This window comes from Dama dama, chromosome 10, assembly GCF_033118175.1.
Source record: "Dama dama isolate Ldn47 chromosome 10, ASM3311817v1, whole genome shotgun sequence".
Taxonomy (NCBI): domain Eukaryota; kingdom Metazoa; phylum Chordata; class Mammalia; order Artiodactyla; family Cervidae; genus Dama; species Dama dama.
Genome location: NC_083690.1, coordinates 30,287,351 through 30,298,686, shown reverse-complemented (window position 1 = coordinate 30,298,686; position 11,336 = coordinate 30,287,351).

The following is an 11,336-nucleotide window of genomic DNA, read 5'->3' as shown; positions in this document are numbered from 1 at the left end:
TGTCTAAAATGCAGTTAATTGAAGAGAAAAGTGAGTTTGTTTAGGTAAAAATTCTCTGCATAATAATACCATTGGTGCATGTGTGCATTTTAGTTGCTCAGTCGTGTCCGACTCTTTGCAACCCCATGGACTATAGCCTGCCAGGCTCCTCTGTCTGTGGAATTCTCCAGGCAAGAATACTGGAGTGGGTAGCCATTCCCTTCTCCAAGGGAATCGTCCTGATCTAGGACCCATGTCTCCTGCATTGCAAGCAGATTCTTTACCGTCTGAGCCACCAGGGAAGCCCAATACAATTGGTATGTAAACAATAAAAGACTTGTAAATATATTCATTAGGGATGGTTGTGGTTGCCATGAACAAACCCCCAAATTCAGTGGCTTCAAGTGCAAGAATTTTATTATTTTCTTTGCAATACAGGCTAGCTGTTTCCAGTTAGCAGGCACATCTGCTCCATGTAGTATCCAGGGTTCCAGGTCCCTCCATCCTGAGGCTCCTCCTGCCCCTTTGGTTCTCCTCATCATCTGCAGGGTCAAGGCTGTGTTGCCATCTTCAGGTTCTAACACATAGGAAAGGTAAGGAGAAGAGTGTCTTAAAGTCCTTGGCCCAGCAATAGTCACACCACTTCAGCTCACATTTCACGGGCTAAACCTTACTCTTATATTCATACCTAACTGCCAGGGGAGACCAAGAAGAGGAGTGCAGCTGTGTCCCAGGGCTGTTGTTTTTTTTTTTGTAAAGTGACGTATATGGGCTTCCCAGGTGGCTCAGGGGTAAAGAATCTTCCTGCCATTACAAGAGATGCAGGAGAATCAGGTTCAATCCCTGGGTCAGGAAGAGCCCCTGGAGTAGGAAATGGCAACCCACTCCAGTAATCCTGCCTGGAAAATTCCATGGACAGAGGAGCCTGGTGGGCTGCAGTCCATGGGGTTGCAAAGAGTTGGACATGACTGAGCGCACACACAGAGACACACATAACTACTTTATAATTATGTAATAGTATAATGTTGTGTTTCTTCTGTACAAAGAAGTGACTCAGCTGTATGTGTACATATATCTCCTCCCTCTTGGACCTCCCTCCCACCCCCCTCCCATCTCACCCCTCTAGGTCATCACAGAGCACCAAGCTGACCTCCCTCTTCTATAGAGAAGCTTCCCGCCGGCTGTCTATTTTACACATGGTAAGGTGTATGTTTCAGAGCTACTTTCTCAATTTGTCTCATCCTCCGCTTCCCCTGTGGCGTCCCCATGGCCATTCTCTACAGCTGCATCTCTATTCCTGCCCTGCACAGAGGTTCACCTGTACCATTTTCCTAGATGCCACATATACGCATTAATGTACAATATTCGTTTCCCTCTTTCTGACTTATTTCATCCTGTATTACAGACTCTAGGTCCATCCACATCTCTACAAATGGCCTAGTTTTGTTCTTTTTTATGGTTAATCTTCCATTGTATACATGTACCACTTTTTCTTTAGCCATCTATCGATGGTCTTCATCAAAAATCTACAAACAATAAATGCCAGAGAGGGTGTGGAGAAAAGGGAACTCCCTTGCAGTATTGGGGGGAATGTAAATTGATACAGCTACTATGGGGAAGGGTATGAACATTCCTTTAAAAAACTAAAAACAGCACTACCATATGACCCAGCAATCCCACTCTGGGGCATATCTCCTGAGAAAGCCATAATTCAAAAAGATATATGCACCCCAATGTTCATTGCAATGCTAATTACAATAGTCAAGACATACAAGTAACCTGAATGTGTCCCAGGTTTTAACGGGGAACTAGCTGACTCTGAGTATAACCAACTGAAATTTGGGAAACATTGCTCATGGTCGGGGGTGGGGGGCTGGCGAGGTGGCAGGATTCTTTTTTAAGACCAAGGCCAAGAAGCAAATTGGTAGTTAAGGGATTCCCTGTGACAGGAAAGACCTGAAGAGTTTTGGGCCCACGGAGAGTTAACACTGAGTTTTACTTCTCTCCGTTCTCCTTTATAATTCTCATGATGCTCTCTGCTCTTAGACAAAACCTGTTACATACTTTCTTTTGAATTGGGGGTGACTGGGATATGAAAGATGGGTGATGGAGAGAATAAAGCCCCCTGCAACACCACAAACATGTTATCGCCCTAACCCCCAGAACCTATGAATGTATTAGCTCACATGACAATTTTATTATTTTTTATTTTCAAATTAATATTTCTATTTCATTTGGAAAAACAGCTGGAAGTGGAATTACAAGATTGTATGGTAGTTCTAGTTTTAATTTTTTGAGGAGCCACTATACTGTTTTCCATGGTGGTGGCGCCAATTTACATTTCCACCATTAGTACACAAGGGTTCCCTTTTCTCTGTATCCTTGCCAATACTCGCTGTTTCTTGTCCTTTTGACAATAGCCATTCTGACCAGTGTGACATGATATCTCACTGTGGCTTTGAGTGACATTTCCCTGATGATTAGTTACGTAGAACCTCTTTTCATGTATTTGTTGGCAATCTGTATGTCTCCTTTAGAAAAATGGCTAATTAGTTCCTTTGCCCATTTTTTCAATCAGATAGTTAATTTTTTTCTTTTTGATTTGAGTTGTATGAGTTCTTTATGTACCTTTGGATATTAAGGTATATACCTTTGGATATTAAGTGGGCTATTTTGTTTGCAAATATTTTAGGTAATTTGAATAAATGGAGGAAGTTTATGGCAATTTTTCACAGTGGCAAAAGAAAACTAATACAGAGACCTATGCCATTGGTCAAGAAAAATGTTGTAGAGGGGGCATGCAGATGTGGAAAAATATTGACTGGGAAACCAAGGGTTTTGAGGACAAGGTGACAAGTACAGCCAGGTAAAGGTGAGCAATCCCAAGGAGTCTTAACCTTGGAAGGACTGGGGGAGGGCATTGGACTTCCTACAGCAACTGTGATGGAGGATATTAAAGAGTAACTGAGGAGCCTGGAGAACTTTGGGACAACTGGTTTTTGTGTCCCTGGCGATGGAGTAAGTTAAGGATGCTGCTGCTGCTGCTAAGTCAATTCAGTCATGTCCAACTCTGTGCGACCCCATAGACAGCAGCCCACCAAGTTCCCCCGTCCCTGGGATTCTCCAGGCAAGAACAATGGAGTGGGTTGCCATTTCCTTCTCCAATGCATGAAAGTGAATAGTGAAAGTGAAGTCACTCAGTCGTGTCCAACTCTTAGCGACCCCATGGGCTGCAGCCTACCAGGCTCCTCCATCCATGGGATTTTCCAGGCAAGAGTACTGGAGTGGGGCGCCATTGCCTTCTCTGAGTTAAGGATGGCTAAGACAAAAATCCCATTTACTTCTACTTATTTCAGAAATTCTGCCTGCACCGTGAGAACTCTAGTAACCTTGTTCTTCTCTAAAGTACTTGCAGAGTGTTTTGGGCTGTTCCACATGAACTATTAAACATTATGCTTTCCTGAGTGTTTTCTCTAAACAAGTTGTCACATTCAGCAAAATAACCAAGGAAGTTGTAGTTTCCAAGGTTACCTCCAGAGATTTCATGGAAGCACCCAGCAGAGCTAGTCCTGAGATCAAGCCGCTACCCAGTGGAGAGATGTCCTTGTTTTTTATCCACCGGCAGATACAGGTTGACTGGGGGGAAAAAGTCACAACGTGAATGGTTTTATTGGGAGCAAAATGTACAACATTAGTCAAACTTTTATTGGGGGCAAAATGAGGATTATAAACTCGGAAACTGCATCTCAGATATCTCTGAGAAACCCTTCCAAAGAGCTGGGGGGAAGGTCAGTATATATATGATTTTGGTAAAGGAGGAGTACATGCAATTAAGCACGTATTTTTTTGCAGAAGGTTACTGCTAATCACGAAGAAGGCAATGGCACCCCACTCCAGTACTCTTGCCTGGAAAATCCCATGGATGGACGAGCCTGGTAGGCTGCAGCCCATGGAGTCACTAAGAGTCGGACATGACTGAGTGACTTCACTTTCACTATTCACTTTCATGCATTGGAGAAGGAAATGGCAACCCACTCCAGTGTTCTTGCCTGGAGAATCTCAGGGACGGGGGAGCCTGGTGGGCTGCCATCTATGGGGTAGCACAGAGTCAGACACGACTGAAGTGACTTAGCAGCAGCAGCAGCAACTACTAATCACAAGGAGCAGATGTCCTACCATGAAGGATTTTAGTGCTTTCCTAGATAGAAGGAGATACAAGATTTGGGCTTAGAAAATCAGCTTCTGAAAATACCTATTTGAAGACCTGTTCTGGCGGTTTTTCCCAGAGCACAGAGTGCATTATTGCTGATCTCCACCCTGAACTCCTTTCAGGGAGCATTGAAGGTCAGCAGCTGCAAGGGCCCATGATTTAATCCTTGTAGAGGTAGATGGCAAGTGCCAACTTGTAGCTCCAATACTTTGGCCACCTGTTGTGAAGATCCAGCTCATTGGAAAGGACCCTGACGTCGGGAAAGATTGAAGGCAAAAGGAGAATGCGGTGGCATAGGACGAGATGGTTAGACAGCGTTACTGACTCAGTGGACATGAATTTGAGCAAACTCCAGGAGATAGTGGAGGGCAGGGGAGCCTGGCGTACTGCAGTTTATGGGGGCGCAAAGAGTCAGACACGACTTAGTGATTGAACAACAATTTGTAGTTGGTATATGTAACAAGAAAGGCATTGTGCAGTGTTCAAATACACATTTAAGATGACTCTGGAGAGTCAAGGTCAGATTATGGACAGGGGAAACAGCGTTCTAGTCCTTGAAAAAGAGGATGCAGCTCAGTGGTTGAACAAATGCCTCTAGTTGCCCTTCTGTGACCCTGAACACCCACATCTGCTGTTGTTAACTGGACCGGGACTCGCCAGGTAGGACTAGCGCTGGCGTGGGGTCTGGGGAGTGGCACTGCAGCGTGGCGGGGCTTTGTGGCTGCCCCTCTCATGGCTGGGCTTCCCAAGAGGCTCAGTGGTAAAGAATCCGCCTTCCAGTGCAGGCTGAGGCAGGAGATGCAGGTTTGATCCCTGGGTCAGGAAGATCCTCTGGAGGAGGAAATGGCAACCCACTCGAGTATTCTTAATTGGAGAATCCATGGACAGAGAAGCCTGATGGGCCACAGTCCACAGAGTCCCAAAGAGCTGGACATGACTGGGTGACTGAGCTCAAACACAGTCTCATGGATGGTTCCAGCCCCTGGTCATCCCCATTTTTTCTGAGCTGCCTGGCCCACTCAGGCCAGGGTCCTGCTGATCCGTGTCAGCATCACACAGCGTCTATGTGGCCCATGACAAAGACCCAGTCTCCTGGCCTCTTCTCCACACCCTCACCCCACAGCCAGAGCAAGCACTGGTCCTACGAAGGCTTTTATTCATAGCAGCAGCCGATCATGAACAGATTAGGCTTCCTGGGTGGCACTAGTGGTAAAGAACCTGCCTGCCAATGCAGGAGACATAAGAGATGGAGGTTCCATCCCTGGGTTGGGAAGATCCCCTGGAGGAGGGCATGACAACCCACTCAGTATTCTTGCCTGGAGAATCCCACAGACCGAGGGCCTGGTGAGCTATAGTCCATAGAGTCACAAAGAGTCAGACACGACTGAAGTGACTTAGCAGATGGACAGACAGTGAAAAGTCACCTTCCTTGCTCCTTTGGAAGTTTCTCCTTTTTGAACTCAGAAATCTGACAGCTCTTTTGGTTGCTATCAATATTAATTAAGTTAAGAAAAGTTGTTTACTTAAATACTATAGAGGCTTTTGCTTATGAAGGACTGGGGTAAGATTCATCTACACTTGAGAAGAATGTCAGGGCCCGGGTATTTTTCCAGCAAAGGAGCCGTCCTTCGGAGGAGTGTGGGGGTCCCTGAGTGAGAATTAGAGAGGGTCCAGCAGCACATAGGAGGGAAGCATGTTACCCCAGCAGCTCCTTGGACTTGGCCCCCTGAAAGACTTTTGACTCTGAACACACAGGCCCGGCCCGCCAGTCCCCCAGCATTAGGCCTTGTTGTTTCACCTAAGTGTAATTTATTTATTTATTAAGATTTTTTTACATGGATCATTTTTAAAGTCTTTATTGACCTTGTTACAATACTGCTTATGTTTTGGTTTTTTGGCCATGAGGCATCTGGGATCTTAGCTCCCCAACCAGGGATCAAACCCACACCCCCTGCATTGGAAAAAGTTAGTCACTCAGTCCTGCCTGACTCTTTGTGACCCCATGGACTGTAGCCCTCCAGGCTCCTCTGTTCATGGAATTCTCCAGGCAAGAACACTGGAGTGGGTTGCCATTTCCTTCTCCAGGGGATCTTCCCCACCCAGGGATCAAACCCAGGTCTCCCGCATTGCAGGCAGACTCCTTACTGACTGAGCCACCAGGGAAGTCATGGAAGGTAAAGCATTAACCACTGGACCACCCGGGAAGTTCCTCTCCTAAGTGCAATTGAGTAATTTTGGTTTCCTGATTTGTTTGCTATTTGCCTCTACTTTACTAGACTGTAAGCTTCCTGAGGGCAGGGAATACGCGTCCAGGATACCCTGCAGGCAGTGGCACACAGCAAGTACCCAATAAATGCAATTAATGAATAAATCAAGGACTAGATACTTTGTAGATTTGTAGATATGTTTGTGGGTAATTTCTCCATAAAAAGCTGCATATGTTCAGGCTCTCTGACTGGGTTCCATGGAGTGAGGACTGGGATGCTAAAAGGGCCTTAAAAGGGTCTTTTGAGTTTTCAAAGGAATCTAACTTCCGGCAGAAAGGAAGCATTTTAGGGGAAAATACAAGCTGAGGGCTGCCATGAAACTTGGCCTGTAGGCAAGGATTGCTTCTTCATGTCAGATCCTACCAGGAAAAGATATGAAATGTACTTGCCCATTATATGTATCATTATTTAAGTAATTAATTAATTTATTTGGCCACATGGCTTGCAAGATTTCAGTTTCCCAAACCAGGGATTGAACTAGGACCACAGCTGTGAAAGCCTAAAATCCTAACCCCTTAGGCCACTAGGGGACTCCATATTTATCATTGCTTAGAAATTATATACATGTTTCACTGTCATGTATATTTTCAATATCAATATATGCAGATTTCTTTCTCATGAACATTTGATGAATGTTCTAATATTTCATTTATCTAATATAGATGCCCTAATGTTTTATTTCTGTGCCCTAGTGAGTTGTCTTATGCACCCACTGTGGAAGTCACTGCTGCTGGCTGATGAGATTGTGGTCAGAGGAGTGGGCCCTGGGGTGGAGGGGGTGGCCTACATCTCTCAGACATGTGGACCTGCTACCCACTACTATAACAGCAATAGCAACCAATATTTGGGTTTCCCTGGTGGCTCAGAATGTAAAGAATCCGCCTGCAATGAGGGAGACCTGGTTTCGATCCCTGGGTTGGGAAGATTCCCTTGGAGGAGGGCATGGCAACCCACTCCAGTATTCTTGCCTGGAGAATCCCCATAGACAGAGGAGCCTGGAGGGCTACAGTGCATGGGGTTGCAAAGAGTTGGACACACCTGAAGCGACTTAGCACAACCAATGTTTATTGGATGATGAAGTACAAGGACCAGACCATGTGTGACTATAGAACCCTGACCCTCAACCTGTCCAGCAACCAGCCTGGGAAGCCCAATTGTAGTCCCTGATACCAATGACTCAGAGTGGTCAGGATTTGGTCAGTAACTGCCAGCTTCTCTAATTTTTATTCCAACTTAGGTCCCAACTTAGGACCAGTCAAATAAAGCCAGATATGTTCCCTTAACCAATCACAGAGGAAGCCCTACTGCTGGTCTTCCTGCCTCCACCTTCTCCAGGCCAACAGCCTCCAGTCGGGGCATATCTGAAGCCTCCCCTTCCCCTTTCCTTTCCACTGTAAAGCTTTCCCTCTCCTCTGCTTGTCTTTGAGTCTCTGCCAAACACAAGCGATGGTGGCTGACTCCTGTCAGTGAAAGAATGTTGCCTGCCATACCGGTAAACAAAGGATGTCACAGCCATCAAGTCATCAGATCACAGCTGCCCTGACCATGAGCCCTGGGAGGAACTCAGGATAGAAACAGGATACCCCCATGAAGCCATCAGCCACTGCAGCCACCCTCCCCCGCCCCCAACAGTGCACCCTGAGAAGACTCAGGATGGGAGAACATGGGATACTGGCCCCAGATAACTGAGGTGCCCATTAAAGGAATGATTTCAATGAGCCGAGACGTTTGCATCTTCCCATACATAGAAAAACACTAAATTCATTAACTTGAGACATCTGATTTTCTTTAATTAATAGCAATCTTTTGATGTTCTGACTACCTGATCTTTGTTGCAAGGAAGAAAAGAAAGTGAAGTCGCTCAGTTGTGTCGCTCTTTGTAAACACATGAACTGTAACCTGCCAGGCTCCTCTGTCCATGGGATTTTCCAGGTAAGAGCATTGGAGTGCGTAGTCGCTCCCTTCTCCAGGGGATCCTCCCAACCTAGGGATTGAACCAGAGTCTCCTGTATTGCAGGCAGACTCTTTACCGTCTGAGCCACCAGGGAAGCGCCTACATATACTGGCTCCTCTCCTATTTCTTCTGAACAATTTCTCAGAGTTGTCTGAGAGGCCACATTTTGGGCTTAAGTCTTCTGTTCTGTCTTCCAAATAAACCAACTTTTAGGTTGTAAAGATTTTTCTTTCTTCAGTTGACACTTGCAACAGCAAATTGAATATACAGCCTTTGCTTGTCCTCAGTTGAATGATCTGGGTTTATTTCCATACCGTTGACTATATGCCTCTGCTGTGCTTAGGTGCTCAGTCATGTCTGACTCTTTGCAACCCCATGAACTGCAGCCCGCCAGGCTCCTCTGTCCATGGGGATTCTCCAGGTCAGAATACTGGAGTGGGTTGCCATGCCCTCCTTCAGGGGATCTTCCCAACCTAGGGATCGAACCCAGGTCTCTTGCATTGCAGGCAGATTCTTTACCATCTGAGCTACCAGCGAAGCCTAGCCCTGTGCTAAGTGATTTACACATATTTATCCTTGTAACTGGGCTTCCCAGGTGGTGCTAGTGGTAAAGAACCCTCCTGCCAATGCAGAAGATGTAAAAGATGCTGGTGCAGTCCCTGGGTTGGGATGGTACCCTGGAGGAGGTTGTGGCAACCCACTCCAGTATTCTTGCCTGGAGAAGCCCCATGGACAGAGGAGCTTGGTGGGCTACAGTCCATAAGATCACAAAGCGTCAGACATGACTAAAGTGACTTAGCATGCATGCACACATTCTTGCAACTTCAGAAGGTAGCAGTATAGATATTATCCCTGTTTTACAGCTGAAGAAACAGATGAGACCCAGAGAAGTTAACTAACTTGCTCAGAATCACAGAGCTAAGCGGTGAGTCTAGGTGGATCTGTATGGGGTGCCCGACACACAGTGCAGACCCTTGGCACACTCAGCAGCTTGGTCTCTCCCGGTTTGTTTATCCCCCACATTGTAGTCCTTCCCCCACTGTACTGTGAATCCTTGAAGTGGAGGAAAGGAGGCATTCTGTCTTTTTCTTTAAAAAGAAACTCTGGCATTGAAGCATGCATATGTGAAATAGATCACCAGTCCAGGTTTGATGCATGAGACAGCTCTGGGCTGGTGCACTGGGATGACCCTGAGGGACGGGATGGGGAGGGAGGGGAGAGGGGGGTTCAGGATGGAGGACACATGTACACCCATGGCTGATTCATGTCAATGCATGGCAAAAAACCACTACAATATTGTACAGTAACTAGCCTCCAATTAAAATAAATAAATTAATTTAAAAAAAGAATCAGTTCAGTTCAGTCGCTCAGTTGTGTCCGACTCTTTGCGACCCCATGAACCGCAGCACGCCAGGCCTCCCTATACATCACCAACTGCTGGAGTCCACCCAAACCCATGTCCATCAAGTCGATGATGCCATCCAACCATCTCATCCTCTGTTGTCCCCTTCTCCTCCTGCCCTCAATCTTTCCCAGCATCAGGGTCTTTTCCAATGAATCAGCTCCTCGCATCAGGTGGCCAAAGTATTGGAGTTTCAGCTTCAACATCAGTTTTTCCAATGAACACCTGTCAGGAAGCATTTAACAGGAGGCTTCCTGTGTGCTGTTTTGGATCTGTCAGGAATCCTTTGGTCCTTATTAATTCCTGAATATTCAGGAATTAAGAGGAGAGGCACGCCTTTCCAGGGGCTGAGGAATCCAGGCATTTCCTTTGTTAGTTTCTCATTATGGTGATAAGTACCCTCTTCTGTCTTCAATAGGGATCGCCTTGTGTTTTGTAAGTTTGGAATTTTAAGCTTTCTCTTTGCTGAGAATAACTACCTTGTAAGACAGTATATATGCCCACACCATGTTGATTAGAACACCTTTGCTCCATCAGAGCTTGGGTTCCAATGTCTTTCTTTCTTCCTTCCTTCCTTCTTTCTTTCTTTCTTCTTTCTTTCTCTCTCTCTATCTATTTATGACTGATTCCCTAGAGCGCGAAAACTGGCTGCGTAACCCAGGGAATATTAGCCTCTTTCCTTCTTTCACTCTCTCATCGTTGACTCTGGGCCACCAGGTTCTGGTCCAATAAAGGATCAACAAACACCCAGGACTGATCTCCTTTAGGATGGACTGGTTGGATCTCCTTGCAGTCCAAGGGACGCTCAAGAGTCTTCTCCAACACCACAGTTCAGAAGCATCAATTCTCCGGCACTCAGCTTTCTTTACAGTTCAACTCTCACGTCCATACATGACCACTGGAAAAACCATAGCCTTGACTAGGTGGACCTTTGTTGGCAAATTAATGTCTCTGCTTTTTAATATGCTGTCTAGGTTGGTCATAACTTTCCTTCCAAAGAGTAAGCGTCTTTTAATTTAGAATAATAACAACAACAACAAAAGAATAACAACAACAACAAAGAAACTCTAGTGGGATCCCTCCACAATGTATAATATCAAATTATCACTTGTATAATTTAGATTCTTTTTTTTTTTTTTTTTGTCATCGATACTGCTAATAAAGTTGGGGGGAAACAAGCAAAAGAATAAAACCCCTCCAATGAAGTAAGGAAAAGCTAAATACTATGTAACCTCTTAATGTGAAATCTGAAAACAAAAACACAAACCTGGAATCCTGCAGAAAAGAGATTGTGAGTTGCTAGTGGGAGGGAGACGTGAGGGCTAGTGGGAGAAATGTGTGAAGGTGGTCAGAAGGTAGACACTTCCAGTTATAAAATAAATGCCATGGGAATGTAATGCACAGCATTGTGACTATAGTCAAAGATACTGTTTTGTTTATTGGTGAGTTGCTAAGAGAGCAGATCTTCAAAGTTCTCATCATAAAAAAAAAACTTTTGTAGCTTGCTATGGTGATGGATGTTAA